The 25,222-nt window shown below is 36.1% G+C and overlaps 1 protein-coding gene across 3 annotated transcripts in view; it reads right to left on the reverse strand.

Moving 5' to 3' along the window:
• The window catches only part of SYT1 (synaptotagmin 1), a 351,145-nt gene that overhangs the window by 218,932 nt on the left and 106,991 nt on the right, over positions 1–25,222 (reverse strand). For all 3 annotated transcript variants that reach the window (XM_051795723.1, XM_051795724.1, XM_051795722.1), the window contains one exon: positions 4,205–4,266. The gene's annotated coding sequence lies outside the window, so the exon portion shown is untranslated. The remainder of the gene's footprint in view (positions 1–4,204; positions 4,267–25,222) is intronic.

Here is a 25,222-nt window from a genome sequence, read left to right on the forward strand (position 1 = left end):
CCACAATATAAGAAAGATATTCAGTTTTTAGAGAGTGTCTGAAGGAGGGCAACAAAGATGGGGAAGGGCCTTGAGAGGAAGCCATATGAGGAGTGGCTGAAGTCATTTAGTCTGTTCAGCCTGAAGGAGACTGAGGGGAGTCCTCATTGCAGTCTACAACTTCCTTGTGAGAGGAAGGTGGGGGGGCAGACACGGATCTCTTCACTCTCGTGACCAGTAACAGGACTCAAGGGAATGGCCTGGAGTTGTGTCAGGGAAGGTTTAGGTTGGATGTTAGAAAAAGGTTCTTCACCCAGAGCATGGCTGCATATTGGAACAGGCTCCCCAGGGCAGTGGTCACAGTACCAAGCCTGACAGAGTTCAAGAAGCATTTGAACAATACTCTCAGGCATCTGGTGTGACTCTTGGAGATGGTCCTGTGCAGGGCTAAGGGTTGGACTTGATGATCCTTGTGGGTCCCTTTCAACTCAGTATATTCTGTGAACCTTTACATTAGGACATGGTACTATATAATTTACCAGAAGTTCATACTTCTACTCTGGGAGAAAAAAAAATAAAATTGAAACTAATTTGGGGGAAACCTCATTAAAGAATTAAGGTAGTGGGAACACTCCAATGAACAATTTTATTCAAGCCTGCAGTATATTGATATGAATTTTAATTTTCAATGACAAAACCTTGGAGGGAATGGCAAAAACAAAGAAGGAGGGCACTTCCATGCTGCATCTAGATTACTATATTGTAGGAAAGACTGAAATCATAATGTAAGGGAAGTTTATTGTATTAGTATAGAACACTGGGGAACAACAGGCTCATTTCTTTTTGAATGCCCATAAATTCAACTTTTACAAAGTTTTTGTAGAAAAAAAAAATTGACACTTCCAAAATCAGGAAATCCTTCATTTAGTGACTTTATCTCTGGTACATTACATATCTGTAGATATAATATGGTAAATGGCAAAATATAAAACATGGCAGCTTTTGAAACAGATATTAGAGCAAACAATGTAATACTGCATGCTCATGAGCTAATGGTAAGTCTAATATAAATTTACTTATTCTACACAAAATGGGAGTCAAACTGCCCATACAATAACTTTCAGCAGGCCAAGTCTCCTCTCATCTGCTCACAGTAGAGCGTGGTTTTGGGCCATGTTTCTCCTGTATTAGCACTTTGCTTATGCAGTCTCCTAATTTATGTCACATTACCTGAACTTGCCTTTATTAAACAAGAATAATTAAAAACCTATTAATAACCAGTCACCAAAGATATGAATTATTTGATAAAGTTTGTGGCACATGAAATGTAGTTGCTGCTGACTATCTGAGGACAATGGACACCTTTTTTGGAACACGTTGCAATGTTTCTTCCCTGCTCCACAAAGGATAACTGCAATCTTTTGCAATATCAAAGACAAATGACAAAGGCCTTTGCATTTAAAACAAAGCTGAGAACAAATAAAACCCACAAATCATAGTATAAATTACGATTTTTATATTTTTAAAAATAGAAACAATATTTTATTTTTTCCCTATATGTGGAATCCATATTTTTTTCGCCTCACATCATTGGATATTTTAAATTTTAGATTTTAATTCAGGTTGAGGGGGAAAAAGGTGTTTTAAAACAAATCCACAATGTCAATTTATCAATATCAGTGTCAGAAGAGTGACTGGTTGCTTAGTGTACGAATAGCATACAGTTCTCAAGAGTGTGATAAGAAGACTCAAAGGTAGCATACATGAATTTCCATACATGGCTGAATATATAGCCTGATCAAGCTGGTAAAAGTGCTCCTCACTGATGATGGATGAGAGGTAAGTGTAATTTTGTTTCTGTTTTATTATTCTAATTTCCCATGTATATTCCAAAGAGAGTGTTAAATAAATTACACATTACAAATGTTAAATAACTACTGTAGAGTTTCATTTTTAAAATTATATATTCATTGTTAGATTATTTGTAGTTTATAATTATAATACCATGACTGATAAAATTAACTGATAGATTCAATGAAAAGGTTCTGTCAACCTATTCTGCCAGTGGGAGAGAAAGAATTTGTATGTGAAGGAGCACCAATAATATTTGATTAATTTTTTCTCACTATACACAAATAAATCCATGCTATTCTGAAACAGCTGCCTTTGAATTCTGGCCACTTGACACAGGAATAAAAGAGGGAAGAAGATTTTCAAGTGTCTGCAATAGTGAAATTTACTTTTCACAAGCAGGTCTATACATACATCAGTTGAATTATACACATTGCTTGGAGCTGCTAATTTTTATGCATGTAACATGCTGCCAAAACTTAAGATCCAGGGGGAGCAAAGCATAATTGATTAGGTTGAAGGTATCTCGTGTTAAATAACAACTCCCAAAGTTCTACCATATCTTTCCACATGTCAAATAAAAATTGCAAGAGCTGACCCATATTACACTATGTTGCAACCCTTTGCGAATTTCTCAGATATAGGTATATGGCATTATTCTGTGCATTATTACCTGATAATACCAATGACACTCTTAGTCTGCAGAGAATCTATTTGGTCCTACAAATAGCAAACTCAAAATCTACCCAAGATCAGAAACACTCTGCAATGCAGCTCTGCCAACAGGAAGAAGAGATAACCCTGTGTGGGAGATGTGAGCCGAAAATATGAAATTTGAGAAGACAGACTATGTGGCAAAAAAATGGAAAGATAAAGGGTGACAAAAGGTGTGATAGCATGTAGGGAACATAAACAATGGGAATCACAGGGGAAAGAAGAGAAAATGAAAGGGAAGTATGACTGATAGAAAAAGCAATGGAAAATTAAAAAGGACAGATAAGCAGGAGTTTTGAGAATTTTTTTAAAACTGTTTTTTTTTTAATGATTCTCTGGAACATAGGTACCATTTGCCATATACCCAGAAGATGCCTACTGCTAGCACAGTTTAGTACACTGTACAAATAACCATACAGATTTTCAAATATGTTGTCCTTGGCTTCAGTGAAATGTAACACATTTCCTTTCATGCTAAAACCCATCATCAAACTTGGTTGCCCAGAGAGGTAATGGGCATTTTTTTGCTATTGAGGTTTACACGCATTCTTTTCCAACAAAGAGTGTTATTTTTACGACTTGTCAAAAATTAGTCAAGATTTATTTCTATCTAAAACTACTCTGTTCCATATGCCAGTTTGGCTAAATGAACAGAGGTTTTGTACATGACAATAAAATTTGTTAAACTGTATTGCATGATATGCTGTCAAATGTATATTCTATAAGTAGAATAGTGCTAATGAACACATATTCTCTGCACGTTACTTACCATCCACAATCTTCTACCACAAAAAAGTCAGGTTCTATTGGCACCTAGCACAGAGGAACTGTTTTGTTGGAACCATTAACAGAATTGCCTGAACGCCTTAACACATATCCATCTGCTCTGGTTCTCAAAAGATACCTTTTAATACCCACCCATATACACCTGTATAACCAGCTACATTTTCCAGGGCATATTACTTTGGATTGGCAATGAAAGCAATGTCTCCTCTCTACTTTGTCATGACTGGTACTTCACCAGCAGCCTAAGATTTTTTTCTAGGACAATGCTAATAATATCATCCAACACAAACAAGGTTCATTTTCTTGTCTCAGCAGGTAGTCTTAATTTCTTGATGTTTTAAAAAGCTGCAGTTGTCAAATGCCAGTGCATTGAGATTGGCTGTACTGTGAAAAGAGCAGCACAGCTATGACCAGGGCAGTTCAGAACAATTAGTCAGTGATTATGTGGTTACACAAACCCATAAAACTCTGTTGCTCCTGCACCGATCCAACAGGATCAGACTACAGGGATACATCCATTCTTCTCCAAAATTTCAAGTGTGAGCAAATATTAGTGTAATGCTATTTTTAGCTTCGTACTATCTATCACAATGTCTATTACAATGCACTTTTACTGAGAAGAAAAAGGTAATAATCTCAGTATGGACAGAGATGACATATCCTGTGGATTATCTGAGCCTCTTACCTAAAATGATTACAGGAGTAATAAAAGTCCACTCCTGTGAAATGAAACCACATTGGATAAAATGAAGAAATGGTCACTGCACTAATTTCTTATACTTGTTAAAAGAACTGCGATAAGAAACAATGAAAAATTTTAAAAAAGGAAGTGCGAGTAGTGTTTAGTTTCGTAGTATGTAACTTGGTCACTTACTGTTCACAGTAGAGAATGTGTGCTTAAGTCTCTTCTCTTTGTTTATTCAGGGCTCCAAGCTTCTGTAAGAAAAACAAATACATGTATTTATCATCTATATAAAATTAATTACCTAGTTTCATTTGTGTCATAGAAGTTTGCCATTTTCATATTTAAGTTTGGTTTACTCTAAGATTTAAAGCCCTGGGCTTTTGTGAAAGCATCCAGCAGAGAAAATTCACATTGCTTCTTTCCTTAAAGGACAGTTTCCAGTGTAAGGTACTACAACAGCAGCACGGAAGGGAAACCCACAGGTTAAGGGAACAAATCTCTCTTGAAACCTCAGACCAAATTCAACTGCAGGTGCTGAATTTCATCTGGGCAGCCGCAGCTCTCCCCAGTTCCAGGAAGGTGACAGGCTTTCACATCTCTGAGGCTGGCAATCCTCTGGTCAAAATTAAATTCTCATGCTGTATTAGATCTTGGCTGGATTACCCCATTACACTGAGGAGTTAAGGAAGAAAGAACATGTATGTCCAATGACAGCCATAGCCTCCCCCATGGCTTTTGGAGAAGAGTGGGACATGCTGCAGAGGGGTGTCTGATGCCTCACTCCCACTGCTTCACGCAGGCAATTAGCATAATAAGCACTGAACACAGAACACCAGCTGTTTCAGGCTTTCTTGGGCAGTTTACCAGCATCACAACAGAGGCAGTTTTAAGGCACGATTTGAAGGAACACAGCACACTGGCTTTGTAGATTCTTACTTTTAACAGTTTTCATGAATAAAGGCTGCATGAGAGAAGGGAGAAAATTGGGACTGATGGGCAATAAGGGTTGCAATAAGGGCATCACTGATGTGAAAGAGCAAGCAGGATCAAGCTGTGAAGGTATTAAGTGAGAAGATGACCAATTTTGGTGTAGTTAAACAAGGAAGCCAAATACATAGTTACCAAGATAGACAAACACATCTTTAATTTCACATCAATTTTGTCAGAGGAAAATGAAATTGCTGTTATCTAAAACTGTCAAACTATAGCACGCCAGTCCTTACTTTTGTCTTTAAAAAAGGTAAATCATGATTCCATCCACCATCTCACTCTAGCCAGGCTACCATCTTTCATGACTCAAATAATAAAGAATTCACACCATAACTGATTAAAAAACCTAATTTTACCTTCTTTTTTAGCAAAAAAAAAATAAATATTGCTTTCTGCATAGTTCTGCCAATATCTATGACATCCCAGAAATCCCTCATCTGAATGTTAGCTTTCCGAAAAAACCTGTTAAGCAACAATTATAAGCTGTTTGGAGCTGAGGGCTATATAATCTGTGAGTTGGAAGGATACAATATTATATATTAAGTTTTAAACTTCTTTGAGCCCTAGGGATTAACTCTTCTAACAGTCCATTTTGTTACATCCTAGACATCAGTGAGGAGCTGAGCACTTGAATGACGTAAGGGTAGCTGGACGACAATTTGAAATCTTATTCCAAAGGGTTTAGAATAACTTCCATGGTGGTGTGAAACATAGTTTATTTCATTCCCACAGTTTGTAATTAATCTGTCAATAGCCTTAGCAGGCCTTACCTAGCTTGGTGTTCCATATTAGCTGTATAAAATGTCATGGTACAGGCCAAGACAGACCTAATCTGAACTACTGTACTCAAATATCTCCTGAATGGAATCAATCAAAACTTTTCCTCTTGTTGTCATGTCAAGTCTTGCCACACTGAGGGCTTTGGAATTCAGACACACTCAGAAAGAGGGTTCAGTAAAAAAACTCTAATCCCCACCTTCTCCTGGGGTTCAGAGCCAGGGTTTTAGTTCAGGTCCCTGTGTACAACTTGCATTTGAGCAGAGATAGCTGCAAGTGCCTCAGAGAAATTAACACCCAGAGTAACACCTCCTCTGTGGTACACTGTCTTAATCTTCCCCTGTTTCTCTAAGCTGTCTGTGTCAAGCTGTGCCATATTATTATTGAGCCTTTCAGAAGATTTGCTATTTCCTTCTGCTGCAAAGACAGAAAATGGAAATGAAGGATAAATGTTTACTTCAGCATTAATTGTAAATAACTGAATAAAAATACAGGTTATTGCTAAAGAAGCAAATTTAAGCAAAACCATGAGTAAGTGTGGTACTTCATTAGGTATAAAAAGAGACAGCCCACATGCTCCTTTGAAGCTGACAGTCTGAGTTCCAAAGGATACGAAAAATGTAATGCAGATCTGGAATAAATAAACAAAACCCCATCAATAAAAATCAACGTTTATCAAGGCGTCTAAATAGCATCACTCCTTGCAAGGATTCGCAGAGTTGAAATACATAGAGAGAAATAAACTGGAAAGACTTGCATTTCTAGAGAAAGATTAAAAAAAATTACCAGAGAAATTCAAATGTGTTTCTATTGCTTACTATTAAACATATGCTATTTTTGATTAGATGTTTTGAAAGATTAATTCATTCACCCTTGGTTATGGATTCTTGTGAGTCTTCAGGGCAGGAGATCCCTGCAGTGACAATTATATTTCCAGAGCTAGAAATAGCATCTGTCATACCACCAGTGTCTTGCAAGGCTCCGTTTTCATTTCACAATATTTGCAATGGAAGATGTTTCCTAATGAAACCATTGGAAATATCAACAAAAACACATTTTGATATATGTGAATACATCTTGTAATATACTTTTAAAGCATAATCTATATTTAACAAATGGTATCTACAGAAGATACTTTAAGGTGTTTAATTTTAGAGTAAGTACTCATTTACTAATTTTTACTTCAGTTAGCATACAGATATGCAAAAGTAAACAAAAAAAGCCTATTTTTGTTAATTCTAAACTCTCTATTCCCAGCTACCTTTATGGTAACCAATTATAGAAACAGTCCCAATAAACCGGGGCAGAACTGGACCTCTAAAACAAAAGCAGTTCAGTCAGCAACACTGAATTTAAGACTATAAATGCATATCTGCTCACAAAATGAAACCCTACTCCACTGCAAGGAAAGGATTTTTTGCAGTTTTTCTCAGGAAACTCTTATTTAACTCGTAGAGAAAGAGAGTGGATTTACATTTATTACAGGTGACAAAGAACATTTTTAGCATCACAGAATCATGGCGAAAATAAGCTCCTTTTATTAGATGCTTCACTATTCATTGTGAACTGCGATACAAAAAATGAAAGGGAAGTTGCAGGGTAATTTAAAGATTTTTCAAGCTATCTTGGGCCATCTGCAGTTTCTTTATTCCATTACTATTTTTAAATCCATGAAGAACTATGTGAACATTTACAAACTTCATAAAGAAACACTTTTTGTGTATTTAGGATTATGGGCTAAACACTCATTAGTAGAACATATGGTTGTTATTTGAGTATTCTTCTCCCCTTTCAAACATTGAGGAATAATTTTGCAAACTGAATCTCTGTACTCTGGAGTAATAAAAAGCTGCTAATACATCATCATTATGGTTTAGTGACAGTTCTAGAGCACAACTGGACAACATTTTTGTTATGAAGGAATATGACGGAAATGAGGAGAGTTTTGGCTTTCACAGAGCTGAAATTTAGCCTAGGTTTGCTCAGTTTATTGACCATCTATCAAACCTAAGGGCATCCACTTATTTGGTATATCTGGGAGGTTTTGAATAAACCGTTTTGAAATTCAGAGTGGCAAAATAAGAAAATATAAACTAAAGCTCAAACAAAAAGCAGCTGGTGTTTAGCACACTGAATTTAGCAGCACAGCCTAAAAATCCAAGCCCAGCAGTATTAGAAGTGAAAATGGGAATTTCAAATTTTATTCTCTGCTTTAGAACTATTTATAAGAGAAAAAAACAGATTAATTGAAAGTGGAAGTTATACAGCGTTATGAACAAACTGACATCCTGCAAAACATAGAACTGACAACTGGGAAAATGAGGCTAGCATTTGATTATGAAGCTTAAATTAGCTAATAACCAGTACAGAGTCTGAATAATTTCTAGTTGCATTATGTGCAACAAATTAAATGTATTTTGAAAAAAAATGGAGTTGTGGGTATTTATTAATCGTTTCACATATTGAAATAGAAATTGTTACACATTATGAACTTTATGGTCCTTAATCATATGTATATTCCAATATTTTATGGGCTTAATTTGCTCAGCATCAACTTTTACTGTGAGTAACATTGATTTTGTTGAAACCTCAAATAAGTCACAGAACAGATCTGAGGATTAGTTTAGAAGGGATTTAAAGCGCACACTGTGAATCTCTATACAACCATCACTTAAAACACCATCCGTTCAGGCCCAGATGGATTGCTATGGCAACAGAATCCCAAATACCAGGTTTGTAACTAAAAAAAATGTAAATTATTGATGAATTCAGAGTTCTCTCTATTGGACACCCTCCTATTCAAATACAAAGCCGTATGGTTAGAGTACAGAGAAAAGGTTGATATGCAATTTCCCCAGCCCAGTGAGCACTAATCCCAAAGGATTTCATTAAATCTTTTGGCTTAAATTTTTATTCTTGGAACAGCAGTCAGCAAGCAGGGATTACATTAAAACAGGCACTATTGAGGTCATTACTCACTGAATTCAGGTTTGTAATATAACAGAAACTAATTGTAAATACATCTTCACATATCAGAAACACCTCACAAAATATCACTATTCTACGTTACTGCATATTTGATGACAGCATTCTTCCTCTCACACCATCAGCCTGCCTCCTTGCCTGTATGAAATGATGGAGAATAGTAAAAAACAGTAAAAACAATAGACATATTATTTGATAAAGAGGTACACATCCCATGGTAGAGGTGACTGTGCATAAACAATTGAGTTGCAGAACAATGAATGAAAGGAGGTTCAGTAGTCTTTGCTATTTTGTAAATCAAAACCCAGAATAAAAACTTCTCTAGCAAGTAAGCAAACTAGAAAAAAAAAGAGAAATACTTACTGACATTTTTATTGCCAATTTCATGAACGATCTGATAAAGGAGCAAATAGCGGTAGGAAAGCCAAGCACTTCTATGGACCTCTTTTCTGGAAAGCCTCTCAAACTTTACATGGGACATGATTAACACAGTAAATGTCACACAAACATAGACCCACCAGTTCTCACATTTTGGCTTGCAACAGTCCAGCTGGTTTTAAAACAAACTACAGCTTTAAAAAAAGATGTGTGCCTGCCATTAGGTGTCAGTGTTCAGAGAAGAGAGATGGCAAACTTCTGGCTGTAAGAACTTGTTAGATTCAATGTCCACTCAAAACTGGAAGAAAAAACCAGGACAGGGAGTAAGTTTGTGAAGATGGGTAAATATGGACGGATGCTTTTGCTAATAGAAAGGAAACAACTATTGGAACAGGACATGAAAGAGATAAACCAAGACATGGAGCCATTTTCTAAGACAAGGAAAAAGTATGGAGCAACAGATGAAAAGGAAGATAGTGGTTGTACCACACATTTCCTGGTTGGGACAGGAGAAATTCTCCCACTCTCATTCATATAGATTGAGCATTTATTCAGCACAGTATGTAAAGACAGAGCATCTATAGAGGGGAGCTGCCATTTGGATAGCTATTTAAGTTTACAGATATTAACTAGATGGCAAGCTTTTTTTAGGTCTTGACATGCAATATTTATATATTTCAGACTACAGTTTAGCAGAATACACATACAGAGTCATTGTGGTCAGTAGAGACAAAACCAGTAATTAGGCCCTGCCTTCTCTGCCCATTCAGTCTGTGTCTTGGCCATTCCTACCCTGTGACCCATGTATTTCAAAGCTGAACACAGTTTTCAGCTCTAGGGATTTCTCTGCCTAGCAAAGAACTCTGGTCATTGCAGAATTTGTCTCTGGGATACTTTTTACAACACTAGCAATGAAGCTGCTTTTTTGGCCTGTTTTCACTTGTATTGAGTTACCTTCTACTGAATGTTCAAAGATGCTGCTCACCTACAGTTTCCTCAAAATTTCAGTTCTTAGCATGAAGGGTCTCAACTCCATGAAGGCTCTATGGTCCTTTTTCCATAGGAATCTGACTAGTTCTACATTTGATATACTGTGTTTCTGTTACACACAACTCATACACAGGCAAGGGCATCTACTAACCCTCAGTAAGTGCTACCTGCTCTTCAAATGTCCCTTCTCTCTCCCAGTTGCATGATGCTTCTCACACTTACAGATTCTGTTTCTCCTACTAGCACTGCCCAGAACATATCTTGCTTATTTTGCTGCCCTTTCTGGTTCTTTTTGATCCTGGTGGATTCAAATCTCCTGTTGCCCAGTAATAGCCTTTTCCAGCTTCTGCTTTATCCTCATGCTTGGCTTGATGTTAAAAGAGCCATCCACTCTAATATTTCCATCAACCACACTTAGGTCAGCATCACAACTTCATGATCAATAAACAATCATATGAATCAGTAGACACTAAAAGGTTCTCTTTTCAAGAAAGTAAACCTATTAATGGTGATGATATGGCCAGTCACAAATGGGTATCTGAATCATCTTGAGGTGTCATAAGAATCTTATGTTTTTATGACAACTCTTGGCAATATACAGAAATGCCAAAGGCTTATGAGAATTTGGGGCAGCAAGAGCATCCCCCCCCCTCCAGTATCTATCCAAGACAATATGTGTTTCTTCCTCCACTTATCTCACAGTGAAACTACCGTAGTCCTGTTGTATAAATGGGCTGGCAGATGTACCAGAAATACAGATGTATACCAAATGTGGCACTGACTCCTAGGAAATCTTTGCATATGACAGACCATTCAAGTAGATAAGTTGGATGTGTTCACACTATGTAGGGACACTTCAACCACTTTGCTACATCTGCCATGTAGTAACTGTGGAACTGCTCTTCACCGTTCAAGCTTGCCATTCTTGCTTGTGACTGCTGGGTTTTTAGCCATTTTTTTTTGAAAACAACAGAATTTTCAAACTTTACATGAAGCTTACATTTTTCCATTTGTAAATATGAACATGTGAGACTACTACTAACATTTATTAGTAATAAAAAGCCCTAAAAACTTTATACATCAGAGTGAAACTTCATTTTTTTTTAAGCAAAAGTTTTCAAAACTTCAGCTGAAACAATGAGCACTCCTGACATGGCATTTCATCAAATTTAATTCCAAATGTTTTCCGGTTTTCCTAGACAATAAGGTATAGAGCGACCATTATTTTCTGAGTCAATATAGAAAAAAAGAAATCCAGTTCTCCATGAGTTGCTTCATAACACTACTTAGACTAGACACCTTGTATCACATGAAATGATAAGAAAATAGTTCCTAACAAAATTGGCTTCAGATGTCATATTTAGGTTGCTTGTTACAGCTACAGACCAAGACTTATTTAGAAGTATAATGAAGGTTTTTAGTCAGTCTCCTAAATACTTCCTAGAAAGATAACAAAGATATTTACATTAGTAGATACACACTCAGTTGCATTTCAGTGTTTGGAGATTCAAAATCTAATTGCTTTTATCAAAGGATGAAAGAACCTGCTGCAATATCCACTGCAGGAAGTGATTATATGTTACATAACGCTGCTGATATTTTTGTTCTGGAAGTCTGGTGTGAGGGGTTTTATTTATTTGTTTGTTTGTTTGTTTATCAATTCTGCTTTACAAAAACGTACTAATGTAGGAAAGCAGTTCACCCATAAAACCTGATAGTGAGTATCGGCACCTCAGCAGACTAAGTAGTGTAATCTATGGGTGAATTGTTCCAATAACCTTTCTACATTACCCTAGAGAGATCTACAGTGGCAAAAACTTTAATATTTGGTGGCCATTTAAATGCATTCCTTCAGAGTAAGAGAAAATTCTAAGCAGACTTATTCAAGTAACTGCCTACCCCCTCCTTTACTAATCCAAGAAGTAACGGCCTGCATGCTGCCCAGATTTCTGGTAAGTAGCAAAACAAATCATATAAAAACAGGCACATCCCTTTCCGAAGCTGGTACCCATGATCTCTCACATTCATTTCAACATTTCTTGCTCTGCACCCACCATGCAACCCACTTTGTTCTACAGCAGCTGCTGTCTACTCCCTTTCACCTTTCTGTAAGTATATGGGGGCTTCATACCCCAAGACTACTATTTCAAACCTTCACGTGCAATTTCACTACTCTCATTGTCACAGCTGACATTTCTTTTTTGTTGAACAACACTTAAATAAGAGAATGAAAAAACATCAACTGAAATGAAGATTTATTTTATGCAAGAATAAATGATATTTTGTACCTTTTTGCAGTCAGCAGAAGCAGTGTTATACCATCATTGTTGGAAATACTTTACAACCTTATGGTTAGACAATTAGGATGACAAAATAATGAGCAATTAGTTAAAAATAAAAAAATGTTTTCAACCTTCAAATTATTTATGTTAAAAAATTAACTGTGGTATTTCTGTCCTTGATACATTTATCACAAGAATGGATTACTATTATGAGCCTGTTGTACAAACATCACAAAGTCTGTTGGAAAAAAACAAATTCTTCTTGTACCATGTTCTCTGTCTTCCTCAGCATTTAAGAATATTAGCCTTCTTTACAGTTAGTTAAAAAAAAAAATTAAGCAATTATTAAAAATTAAATTTTGATAAGTTACAATCCTATAGTACAACAACGGGATTTGTGGAGATGTCACTGAAATTAGAGACCTGAACAGATCAGTTTGCAAAACTGTCTGTTATATTCACATTTGTCACAGTCTACTCCTGACACTGTCAAATGTATTTCTTATTTAGTACTGTCCAGAACATTATGTTTTCAGTGACTGTCATTGTAGCAGACAGAGGTGTCTCCTGAAAAAGGCAGTATATAGCACCACTACAGAACTCAAAAGACACATGCTGATAAGTATCACTGCTCCTCAAAGACAAGTTGAGCAGTCAGTAGATCTTTCTGGTTCTTCTGCATTTTAACTTTTGCCTACACACAGAGGCCAACTAATTAATAAACTAAACCACACAAAAAAATAGTTGACAGATGTGCTGTATGGGTATAAAACGTGAATGCCAAGAGCAATGCAAACTGGAGTTTATTGTCAGGCTACAACTTGATGAAGAAACATATAACCCAAATGACAAGAGTGAACCTTGAGTGACATATCTCAAGAACCTGTGAGAAGTACTAGGTTGGTATGTAAGCGGCCACAGTTGCAAATGCCACCTTGATTCCCAGAAGCTGCAAAGCCAACTCAGCAACAACTACCCAGTTCAGTAAGAATGTCTCATACCCCTGAAATAAATGGTTGTCAGCCTGCTGGGATAGAATTTAGTAATCAGAGCTCTTATACAAGTGCAGGTGATGTTTCAGTGTAGTGTGTCTAAGTCATGCTACTTTCCATAGTTAGTGGTACATAGCAATATCCTACCTGGCTACCTTGGCTTTTTGTCCCGGTCAACTAACTGCATAGAACTGGTATTTACAGTAAATTTCATCTCCATGTATTTATGGAAGCACACAGAAGCTTTAACTAGCCTATAGCCGCCAGGATTTGGGTCTAAATTCATCATTATATAACATCATCAACAGATAATAACTTCAGTATCTTAAACCATTTCTTTACACAGTGTGTGCACATGCCTGAGAAATGCATTTGATTTTGCAATACTAGAGATGAAACTTTGAAGCACCATGACTCTTTTCATTCTGAAACTACAAGAAGAAACCTTGAGACTGGGGAATTCAGGCAGACCTTTTAATTACAGGTGTCACTCTGGGCTGCGACAGAAGAGCTTAACTGCCAATCCTTGCAGATTACATGCAAAGATATTACAAAAAGCAGGATAAAAGACAAGTGGTGGTTTTTCAAGTCTACATGAAAGGAAAGAAAGGAAACATGGAGTCCACATTCAGCAAATCTGATAGCCCAATCAAAAAGTAGCACATCAGACATTGCAGAGCATTGAGGTACAGATGGCTAGGAACACTAAAAGAGATAGTTATCATTATTGTTCCTTACATATTTGAGCAAAGAAAAGACATCATGATATTGTATTTTGCTATAAAATCAACTTCCTCAGCAAGATATTGCCATAAGGAATCTAATGGAAATGTCTATTTAGTGAAAATCAAATAATTACCTTGTAATTACCATCTCATGTGTCACATTTAATGTTAGCATCTCTGAATCAAGGAAAATTCAAGAAAGTCTATTTGAAATACTTAAAACAAAACATATGGTAAACATTTTAATTGGGCTACTTTTGCCAATGAAGCTAAGTATTCCACACAGCAATATTTCTCCTCTTTGTAGAGCCAAATGTTAACATAAATCACCCTCTAATTTAATCTTCCTATCCATCTTGAGGAAACCTGCTTAATTTTTGATTATTAGATTCTCTGAAATATAACTTAGTCAGACCAAACTTTAGCCACTTCATAAAAACTACTGATTTGCACTCAAATAGCAAACTGGAGCAGTCGGAACGGAAAAACCATTTGTTCTGTCTCTGCTGATGTATAGCGTAATTTTCTGAAATTCTTTCATTGCAATTTGCAAACGCATTAGCTAAGACTATAAAACAAAAGCAATCTGTACTAACCATGGCCCAGAAGAGGCAGAAGCAGAAAGAAAACATAACAAATGTCTGAATCATCTTGAGGCAGGGACACAGTCTACCTCAACACAGAACATCATTATCCAAAATGTGCCTCATCTATTTTCCTGACAAAGCAAGCCTGGCCACTGAACATCTAATACTGAAATACAGTCTTAAAACAGGCTATATTAGAGATTTAAGGAGGGACCTAGAGAAGGCAAACTTAACCTAAAGTAATTCAGGGGAGCAACACTGCAGTTAGGTTATGAGACTTTTAGTTCCTTTGTCCCTTTCCTGCAGTTCCATCCTCAATTCTGTAGTCACTCTAGCTCTGGAGGGGTTTTTATCTCCCTTTCTTCTTTCTTTATCAAACTGCTTTAACACAACGTAACTCATAGCAATCCCAAAAGAAGGAAGCTGCTTAACACTGAAATGCTTAAGTTCTCTGCTGAATTATCCAATGCAGAATTCAGCAGATGTCACTAAACATGTTTCAAGATTATTATTTTTTAAACAAAGCAGATGTAAGAGAATACATTGTGAGAAGAAAGGTGCATATAAATGCAGCTTTGATAAAGAGCCAGATGAGAGTATAACTGCATTCATGGATAGGAAGGGACAGTGTAACAGACATAGCTACACAGAATGATTGTTTCAGCATCTCCCAGCATGGATTTTAAATATATCAAGAAAACACCAAATGATGTATCTAAAATTTCATTTTAGCATCTGGCAAAAAGAAAATATCTGTTAAAGATCACCTTGTTCACAGAAGCCCTTAATATGAGTTTCTGTAAAAAGAGAACTTGAAATTGCCTGTCAACAAATCAGCAGATGCCCTTTCTGAAGCTGACAGGTGCTTTTTGGCATTAATGTAATGACCATAAATACTTTATTGCACAGGGCAGAATCAATCCCTTTAATCAATTTCTACTATCACCTGTGAAGTATGCAGACAATTTTCTAATCTATGCTTTACAATGACATTAAATATGTAAGTTCAACATACTTAGGCAAAGCTGACGGTCAGTATATTTTCCTTCTGACAAAAATCAGCATTTTGCCTATAAGATTACAATCCCATCTCAAGAATAACTGAAGCATGGGCTATTACACAAAATTAATTCCCCTAAAATGCAGTAACACAATCCACAGCAGTGTCAGTCTTCAGCAAAACTGCGATACATGGAGATGCAATGTGAAATGTTGCTTTATGAACAGAACAACCTTACAGCTTAAAATAGGAACATTAGGGGTACATTCAGGTACATGGATATATCACAAGAAATCAAATGCCTCTGTGAACTATTTTCTTGAAGCTCGCTGTCCATATATCAGAAAATTCAAGAGATTAGAAAACAGTAAGAGTCAGAGAGAGGATAAATACCAAAGAAATCAAGTATGTCCTTCCCTGGCCCTGGTTTCATTGGTTCCTTCATGATATGCCTTCTCTCCTTCTTCTCCACCTTCTCCTTAAACTAAAATGGGCATCAAAGAGTTGATAGTTGCCATTCTTTGCACCTAAACAGTTCCTTTAAGCACACAGTAAGAAATTGTCTTGAAGTACTTTTAAGAACAGGTAAAAAAAGGAAGCAGAGAGATCAAATTACTCTAACTGCAAAGCAATTCTGCTTGACATGAAATCCAGATCTTCTCTCGTAATTTATCCAGTGCTCTGTCATAAATATGAGTTTGCAATGAGATATAACAACAGAAACAGACCAATGTGATTTTTGGTCTTCCAATTGACATCTTCCATACCTATTAAAAATAATACCCTTATCTTGGTCTGTTTCATTTTTAGTTTTGCAAATAAAAAATCATTGGAAGAGATCACTGAAAATTTTAAGAAAAGAGGATCCTTAAAAGGTAGATTTGAAGAAGTTAGGCATGTAGACATATTAAAAAAAAAACAGCTGAAGAGAGAGGGAAGTATATAAAAGATCAAAGATTGGACAGTATTTGGCACATGACTAGCACTGTAAGCAAGTCTAACGGGATAGAACAGGGAAAGAAAGCACTGGCTGGATATGAAAAAAACGTTGTTTTGCTTTAAAATATTGTAAGGGAAAGAGTAAAGTTCAGCTATGCGTGAAATTCAAAGCTGAACCAGAAAAAGGACACTAAAGTAGGAGCTGAATTCTTCTTACATTAGTTAAACTGAGGACTAGCTGAACTAAATATTTATTTTCTTGTTTCCACCTTTCCCCTCAGTGAATACCAAGCTATTATTATGGAGGTGAGTGGAATTACCAGAGCTAATACAGGGTTAGAAGCCAACAAGCTGTAATCCGAAATTGGTCTCCGTCTTGCTCTGCAATGATGTTTACGTCACTGTTCAGTTTCCCTACTAATAAAGCAGAGACAGTAATATCATGAAGGACCTTGCAGGATTAAAGTATGCAGTCTTTTGCAAGAATGCTGCCAATTTTAAGTTTCCTGAAGTACTTATAATGTTCAGACTATAGGACTGGGCCTTAGCTTATAAAATGCTGACTGCACTAGGTAATAATCAAGGTAACCCTGACTGTTTTTAAAAATTTCACCTTTGCATTACTAAACTTTGCCAGGGGGACTGAATGTTTGCACCTCTGGGACTGTGCTGGATTTCCAGATTTAAATTACTGGACAGTCTAAGTTCTTGTTTGGCCCTAACACCTTAAGATTTTTTTTTCCAAGGCATTATAAACAGAAAAAAATATCACTCTCTTCATTTCCTTCACCATTTTGTTTTAAAAAATTCTTTGAAGGTACAAGTGCTCTCACTATTCATCTGTAGAGGGCTCATCACATTTAACTCTCTGGGCAAGACGGTATTACAAAGAAACAACATATCTCCTAATACATTTAATGTGGTTCAGTTACCACTGCTAATAACACTGTTTATCCTACTAAACCCCAAAGTATCATCTTTTCACCAGCACAGGAATTATTCAGCCAAAACTGAAATGTACTCTTAAATGGAGTCATTTAAACAAAGATGAAGGGCCAAAGGACTGCAAAGGACTGGGTTGCTTAAAAGTAATAAAGTGAATTCAGTAATAATTCTAAATTCTTTAATGTTCTATGTTTCACTCTCATAATGAATCTCTTTTTGCTGTTTTTTTCCTGTTGCGCTACTAGTTTTACATATTTAAAATACTAAGATAAGGAATTTTTACGTTGTGTAGCCCTATATGAAATCACACTACCTTATGTATAGACACGCATCTGCATTTGCAGCCAAGCATGCTGTTGTCAAGCCGTATCCACTCACATACACAACCCCCTTTACTTACTCAGATCTCGCAAAAATCAAGCTCCAACTCTGCTGTATATAGGTGTTCTGCATGTATTTGAGAATTTTTGGTTACAAACTACAGCACATCAACCAATAACTGGATAAAGTCCATACACATGCTTATGTCAGACATAAATTATATTCTTTATATGATTAAAAGACTGAGATAGAAATATTTACTTTGAATAACAGAGTGCAGTCATACCAATATGGGCATAAAACTTAATGTGTGAATAAACAACATATTATAAAAGTAATTGCTTTGGTTTCTGAATATATACAAAAGTATAGCTTTTACAATACAATGTCATGTGATGTTACATCACAAAAATACGTATTATCTTATATTGGATCACCCATATCTAAGATACTGCGCTAGAGAGTCTTGAATTACGCAAGGGGAGACAGAAGATCATCCCAATTTAGATGCCTCCTCAGTAGCAGTTAAGAGATAGCATTTTGCAAAAGCAGTGAGGCCTTTGACACCTTGGCTGTGTAAAAACCTTCAGTTAGATCAGTACACCACTCTGAAAGAACAACAAACACTATATAATTTATGCAGAAGAATAACGAAGGAAGATGGTGTGTTCCATCCTGGATATAACATGGAGACTGAATGAGAGACATTCTTAAACAAAATAATGAAAATAGATACTGAAAGATACTGTAACTGATAGTGATGATTACCTTGATAGGAAGCAAAAGGCTGTGCTGCAGCTGTACAGGAACACCTCTTTTGGAAATCTGCTAAGCATATTAATTTGGCATATTTGGCATATACTGTACTACAAGCCTGTTTATTAAAACCAGCACTTTACTTACACTAGTCTTCCAAAGATCAATAGAAAACTTTATGTCTGAGTCTTCTGACTTTACAGAATAAATAAAAAAAATATCTTCCTATCTTTTTCTATCCAGAATGAAATGGCTACCTCATTTCATATAATGAGGGAGACAGAAACAAATTAAATTATCAGCTGTCAGTTATTGACTAGGCATCAAAAGTATATCCAGGAGGCAATACTATGCAGAGAAACATGAGTTAGATCTACTCAAACTTGGGACCACACAGCACGGTTTTCTGCCTGAAGGTAACTGGAAGCCCTGCACTGGAGATGACAGTCCCACATTACAGGTATTGGGACTTCTCTTGGAAGCAGGGTGACCAAGGGCATGTACCATCTTAAGACTGAAAAGGTAAGACAAAATAGAGTCAAGTTCAGCTAGGTCAAGAACCTTGCAGGAAGGATTTCAACCTCTGTGGGCTCCAGGGGTTGGCCTGATTGCTGGCCTTAGCAGGTCCTCAGTACTGAAGACTGACCTGGCCTGAAATTTTTGGTAAAGTATGGAAAACACTTCTCCCTGAGAACTAAAATAGTAGGATTACTACAAAAAAAATAGAGGATTTGACTTTTTTTTTGGCAGGGACAGTCTAATTCATCTTCCTGCTTAGTACAAGCTCCCTTCTTTAAAGCAAAGCTAAAATTCTGTGTAATTTTACAATTTCCTACATAACCAACCCTAAGACATCAATACTGTTTTGAAATGACAAAGAATGAAATGAAGAAACTCCCAGGACTTCCAATACTTATCAAGGAACTGTATCAGAAAAAGGAAATTAATTCCCCCAGACAATGGAAGGGATTGCCCTAGACACCAAGTGCAGTCCTCTGCAATCACAGACAATCCTGAAAAAACCCTTAGGTTGGAGTGGTCTTTAATATTCTGCACATTGCCAAGACAAGAAATTGCAGAACACACCCTACTACCCTGAAACATTCTGGCACTTTTCATGCAAGGAGCCAAAAGCTACATAAATCTCAAAGTCACTGAAAGTATGTAGGAGAGAGCTCAAGAACACCCAAATGTCATAAGGCTTCACAATAACAAAAGAATTAGCTAGTTGAAAATACCCAGAAGCTAGACGAGCAGGGCAGGATTTTCCTATTTTTTTCTAGTATTTGTGGGATGGAAAAGAGAATGGACCTGTTTGTATTAGCTTTGCCCTTCTACAGTGGTTGTGTGGCTTTTGTGAGTTTTTATACAGCTAAGTGGAAATCAGAGGGACCGGATCGCTTCACCAGATTCTACCGTGGGTTAGTAAAATTAAACTGTGCAGCTTCATACAGCGAATCTTCCTTCAAGCCTCACAATGGCTCTCTTTTTAACTTTCCCTAGTAATATTGCTCCTCATTTTTAAGGAGTTAGTACACTAAAGGTTTGGCTTGTTAGATTTACATTTGGCAGGTTAACTTCAATCACTACTCAGTTCTAAAAAATTATGCTTCTCCCCAGATCAAGAAACAGTTATTTACTTTACATTTAGCCAGTTTAACATGATTAGAAGGCTTTTTCCTTTGAGATGCCGAATTTCCTAAACAATAGGTATAGTTTGTGGAGAGGTAAAGATGCTCAGCAAGATGCTTAAGCACATACACAACTACTTTCAGTAGTCTGGAAACCTTTGAGACTACTTCAGTACTTAAACATATGTTTGTGTAACTCAATCAACGAACAGTACTCAGGCTAGAAGAGAGCCCTAATGGTAAAATTTTGTGGAAAAGGCCCAGATGGTTTCTGACAATAAATCTAACATAAAAATACAGAATTTTAATTGAGCTTTGTTGTTCTACTTGGGGATGCTCACAGTTTTGATTTTTGATGGCTGCATGCTAATTTAAGTCTGTTCATGGACCAAGCATACCCTGAGACAGGTGATCTATCTCAAGTATTATTATCTTACACCATCAGACATAGATTTCACACAAGCAAAACACATTAGTTTTGGCATGGTTTTGTCTCATCATCTTGAAATTATTTCCACTCCTGGTATGTTAGTAGAAGGTAAACAAACAGTGCTAAAATTCCCATAATACTAGCATGCAATAGAGGCTGGATCACCTCCTGGATCTTCTCTACAGACTCTGAGCACTTTTTTGTTCACTTGTTCAGTACTAGTTGTGTACCTCTTAAGACTTATCACGTGGTTTTGTTGTTAACTTTTGGCTACATCTCTTGACATCTCAAAATGAACAGAATGTTTTGCCATTGGTTCCTAAATATTATATAAAGAAGTACTTTTAGATTACTTTAGATATTTGCTTTCTCTCTCTTCAAAATTTTAAAATTGTAAGAAGACATGCATCTCAACTATCATCTAACTCCAAAACTAAAAACGATCCCATGTTGTCAGAAGTTCAATTTTAAAATGTTCTGGAACAATTAGTCTTGCTATTTCAAAGAAAAAATAGCATCTTTTGACAGAAAAAAAACAATTGGGTTTTTCTTAGAAAGTCTTTTTCTTCCATTTTCTCAAGCTGATTATAACTAAATTCGGGTATATTTTAAAAAAATAAAATAAATATTACAGAGCAGATTTCAATACCCTTAAATTACTTTGTGTTGTCCCTCACCTCTAAAATATCTCTATCCATTAGATATTACCTTATTCTTTGTCACTGAAATTCACACCAGCACAAGAAAAATATCTCATGTATTAATAGGAAAGTATCTAACTTATAGAAGGCCAATAAATAATACTTGGTGTATATACTTATTTAATCTTCTTATACGAGATATATCTTAAATCTTCTTTGACTTAAATTTGAATCTTCAAGAGAATGAACCTACCTGGTAATCCCTTCTTCATGTAGTGATGAACTCTAGCTCTAGACTAGTAGCCAAATTTAAAGAAACCCTATAAAACTGCATTGCTAGTAAATACCTTTTATCTCCCAAATGCTACTGCTTCACGTCTGTCTTGGTGATTTGTGAAAGAAATGAAAAGAAGCTAAAATGGTTCCTTTACTGTAAAATTAAAGAAGGAAGCAGATATTCCAAATGTGAAAGAAGCTCACCTTATACCAGGGAAGCCAATCAGAATACCAAAATTCATTAAAACTCATTTCAAGCTTAGCAGGATCAGATTTGGAAAATCAGTTATTTTAGGAAAAAAAAGGTTAGGCTGGCTTTGCTATCAGGTCATTTCTCATTACCTTCAAAGTGCTCTATGGCAAACTTGCCATTGGCTGCCACAAGAGAGGAGTCTCGAAGAGGAGATACAAGGACTCCCTGAAACAATATCTCAGCTTTGGCCATATTGATCATCATCATTGGTCTACTCTGGTCTCCAATCAGGAGACATGGAGACACACCATCTGTAACGCTGCTGCTTCTTTTCAGAACGCACTCAGGATCACTCTTGAAGAGAAAAGACAACGTAGAAAGAATTGTGTCTTGCCGATACCACCTAAGGAGTCTTTCTGCTGTGCCTTTTGCAACTGGACTTGTCTATCTCACATTGGCCTTTTTAGCCACCAGCGTGCTTGTAGCAAGCGTGGGTAGAATCCTTCTCAAATCTTCGTTTGCAAGGCCTAGCCATTCTGTAATAGGTCTAGTACATTCTGTAATAAAAACTGTAAATATTCAAACACATGAAAAGCATTTCAAGTAACTGATTTTGATAACTGATGGGGTCTTCTGGTGAGCTGTTCAAAATGGAAAAATAGCAATCTTTGATGATTTAAAAATTACTGCACTGACAACTAGAACATCTATTAAGAAAAAAAATTATGTATTTAACATAAAATGGCTCCTTCATGCCGTTCTGACAGCATGCCTTTTCCTAAACCACAAAAGTACATTTGCAATGCTGACACTGATACCACAGGAATTTTTTTAAATGGAAATTTTATAAAATTTATTGCGATTTGAAAGCAGACATTGTTTTAGACAAACTTGCATGCTTTCATTGTTTAGCTACCCACTGTATTAGAAGCACTATAACTCTTAAAAGCCTGAGGAATGCCTTGCATTTAACCTATTACCTGAAAAGTTATTGAAAGTAAGGATTGTTTTTTTGGTTTTGATTTGTACATTCCCCTTGTACAAACAAGGTTGGTTCATAATGCTGACTCTTAGTCACTCTTATAGCAGGAATACATTCTATGAGATAATAATCATCCTCCTCATGGCTATCAATTGCCCAAAGACCTTCCATTTTCCCTAAATACTTAGCCTTTCACATTTTACAGTTTCACGACAGAAAAAAATTGAAATATTTATGCTCTCTTTAGCTGTCAATTTTTAAGAAAATTGATTTTTAAGAAATAGGAGTTTGTAACATTGTCATAATAAAAAATTATTGTTTGTTTTTTGTTTAGGTAATTTTGTTGATTTTTTGCCAAATGATTTCTATTTTGATTTTATTATTTGAAAATAAATGCTTTTAAATAGATGTGTTAATAACACTGACAACACTGCTCAGGGACTGAAGGGACACCTTGTACTCTGCAAAAAGTAAATTGTCTGCTAGTTCTCTGCTAGGTCTGTTTTTACAAGAGATTTATGTTTTGAGGTCAGGACAAAGCTGATGAATTTCATGAAATATGAGACTCCTTTTAAAACAATATAGACCTATTTTCAGCTCAATGAACATATATTTTGCAATTCTTCCTCCTCCTCCATTCATCTTCTGACCTATAACCTCCAAATTCCATTTCCTATTTTTGTTCAATCCAAATGCCCTTGGGTGAAAAGTTGGGACCAAATCAATTTCTTTCACTACAAATCTGTTCTGTTCTCTTCCAGCTCAGTTCCTCTCCTGGCTAAGAAGCAATTCTTTCTTGGGCCTAATGAATTTCACACCTTCTACTTATATATGGTGTTCACCTCCACCTCTTCTGCTGTCATGTGATATATCAACTTCTATCAGGTCAACAGCTGTCATCCTTTCCTTTGGGTCTTTTCTATCTCCTTCCTATCTTTTCACTCTTCTTCTTCTATTTGCCTTCCTCCTTCTGCTCCCAAGTCAGTTCTTAAACTCTCATTCCTTTATCTATTCGATAACACTTTGTCTCTAACTTTCATCCCCTGACAATGCTGCAAATGCTTTTTGACTCTTCTGTCCAGTTTCCAACCCCTCCCTCAATTATTTCCTTTAGCTTAATTCTCCTGTTGTTTTCCCTCTTGTTCTTTGACCTCCTGCTCTCTTCTGGTTTTCTGACTCATTGTTTTCAAATACTAAGCAAGAATAAGGCAATTTCTAGTTCCAGTACCTTTTTCCTATGATTATACTACTTAAAATATGTCTCAGCTACTGCACTGCAGAAATGTGGATGCTTCAACATCCTAGTTCATAACTGAAAGACTTCTGGTCAGTGGTGTCAATCTACAAAACCAGAAGTGTTTTTAGTTCACACTTACTGTTATCCTTGCAAGTGGTTCAATTCTCCATGCAGTAACCACAAGGGAAGACAACTGATTTTGAATTTCTCACAGTTTGGTAGAAATAGTTTTAAAATTACTGATTTCAGAATATTAAGCCCCCTTCTGCAGTAGAAAAAAAATTGCTGGTTTGTATTTGGACATGGAAAAGAACATAATTCTGAACCACTAGAAATTTTGAAAATCACAGTGGGTATATATTAATACATGAGTTTTTTTGTTTTTGTTTTTGTTTTTTTAAATCAAGCAATAAAATTTAGTATGGATAACAAGTTTTTATCATCCTGATGGCACAACTATCTGAAAGTATAAAATTTCTTTAGCAGACATGGCATTTTGAGACTGATGTTGTTAGTTTCATGGAACTATTTTCTATTTGGAAGCAAAGTTTATAACCAACTTGCAATTTTGCAGAGCAGGCCAATAAGCTGTAGAGGTATACTACAAGGGAATGTAGGAGGCAGAACTAATATGATGGAGTCTTTTCTTAGTGTGTGAACATACCTAGTTACAGGTCATGGTCTCATTAATCTGATCCTCTGTAACAGTGACAATAAAAACATTTTTCTCTCTTTTTTGGTCATACACAGTATGTGGTAAGAAACTGAGTCAAACCCACCAAGATATATACCTGTTTTTTCTGGACCTTCAAAATGCAAAGTGAACATCCCAAACCAGGCTACACATTAAGTAGTCGTTCACTGAGGGCCATGACAGGATCATAATATTACATCTTAAAATCAAGGACAGTTCATATTAATTAGTCTCAAGCCATCCTGAAGCATCACTCAATTTTCTTTGCTTGAGTTCAAGAGCACTTGCATTTATATTCTTTCTTTCTTCCCATCTAGGAGCCTTACAGTATTCTTTCTCAAGAATTTGCTTAATAAAAGGATATGAATCAAAAATGTATCCAAAACACATAAGTAAGAGTTTAGCCTATTTTTCAGATATTGATTTCCATTTATAAGCTTGTTAAAAATGATGCAC

Source organism: Manacus candei, unplaced genomic scaffold, assembly GCF_025592945.1.
Source record: "Manacus candei isolate 608988 ecotype Guabito, Panama unplaced genomic scaffold, ASM2559294v1 h1tg000043l, whole genome shotgun sequence".
Classification (NCBI taxonomy): Eukaryota; Metazoa; Chordata; class Aves; order Passeriformes; family Pipridae; genus Manacus; species Manacus candei.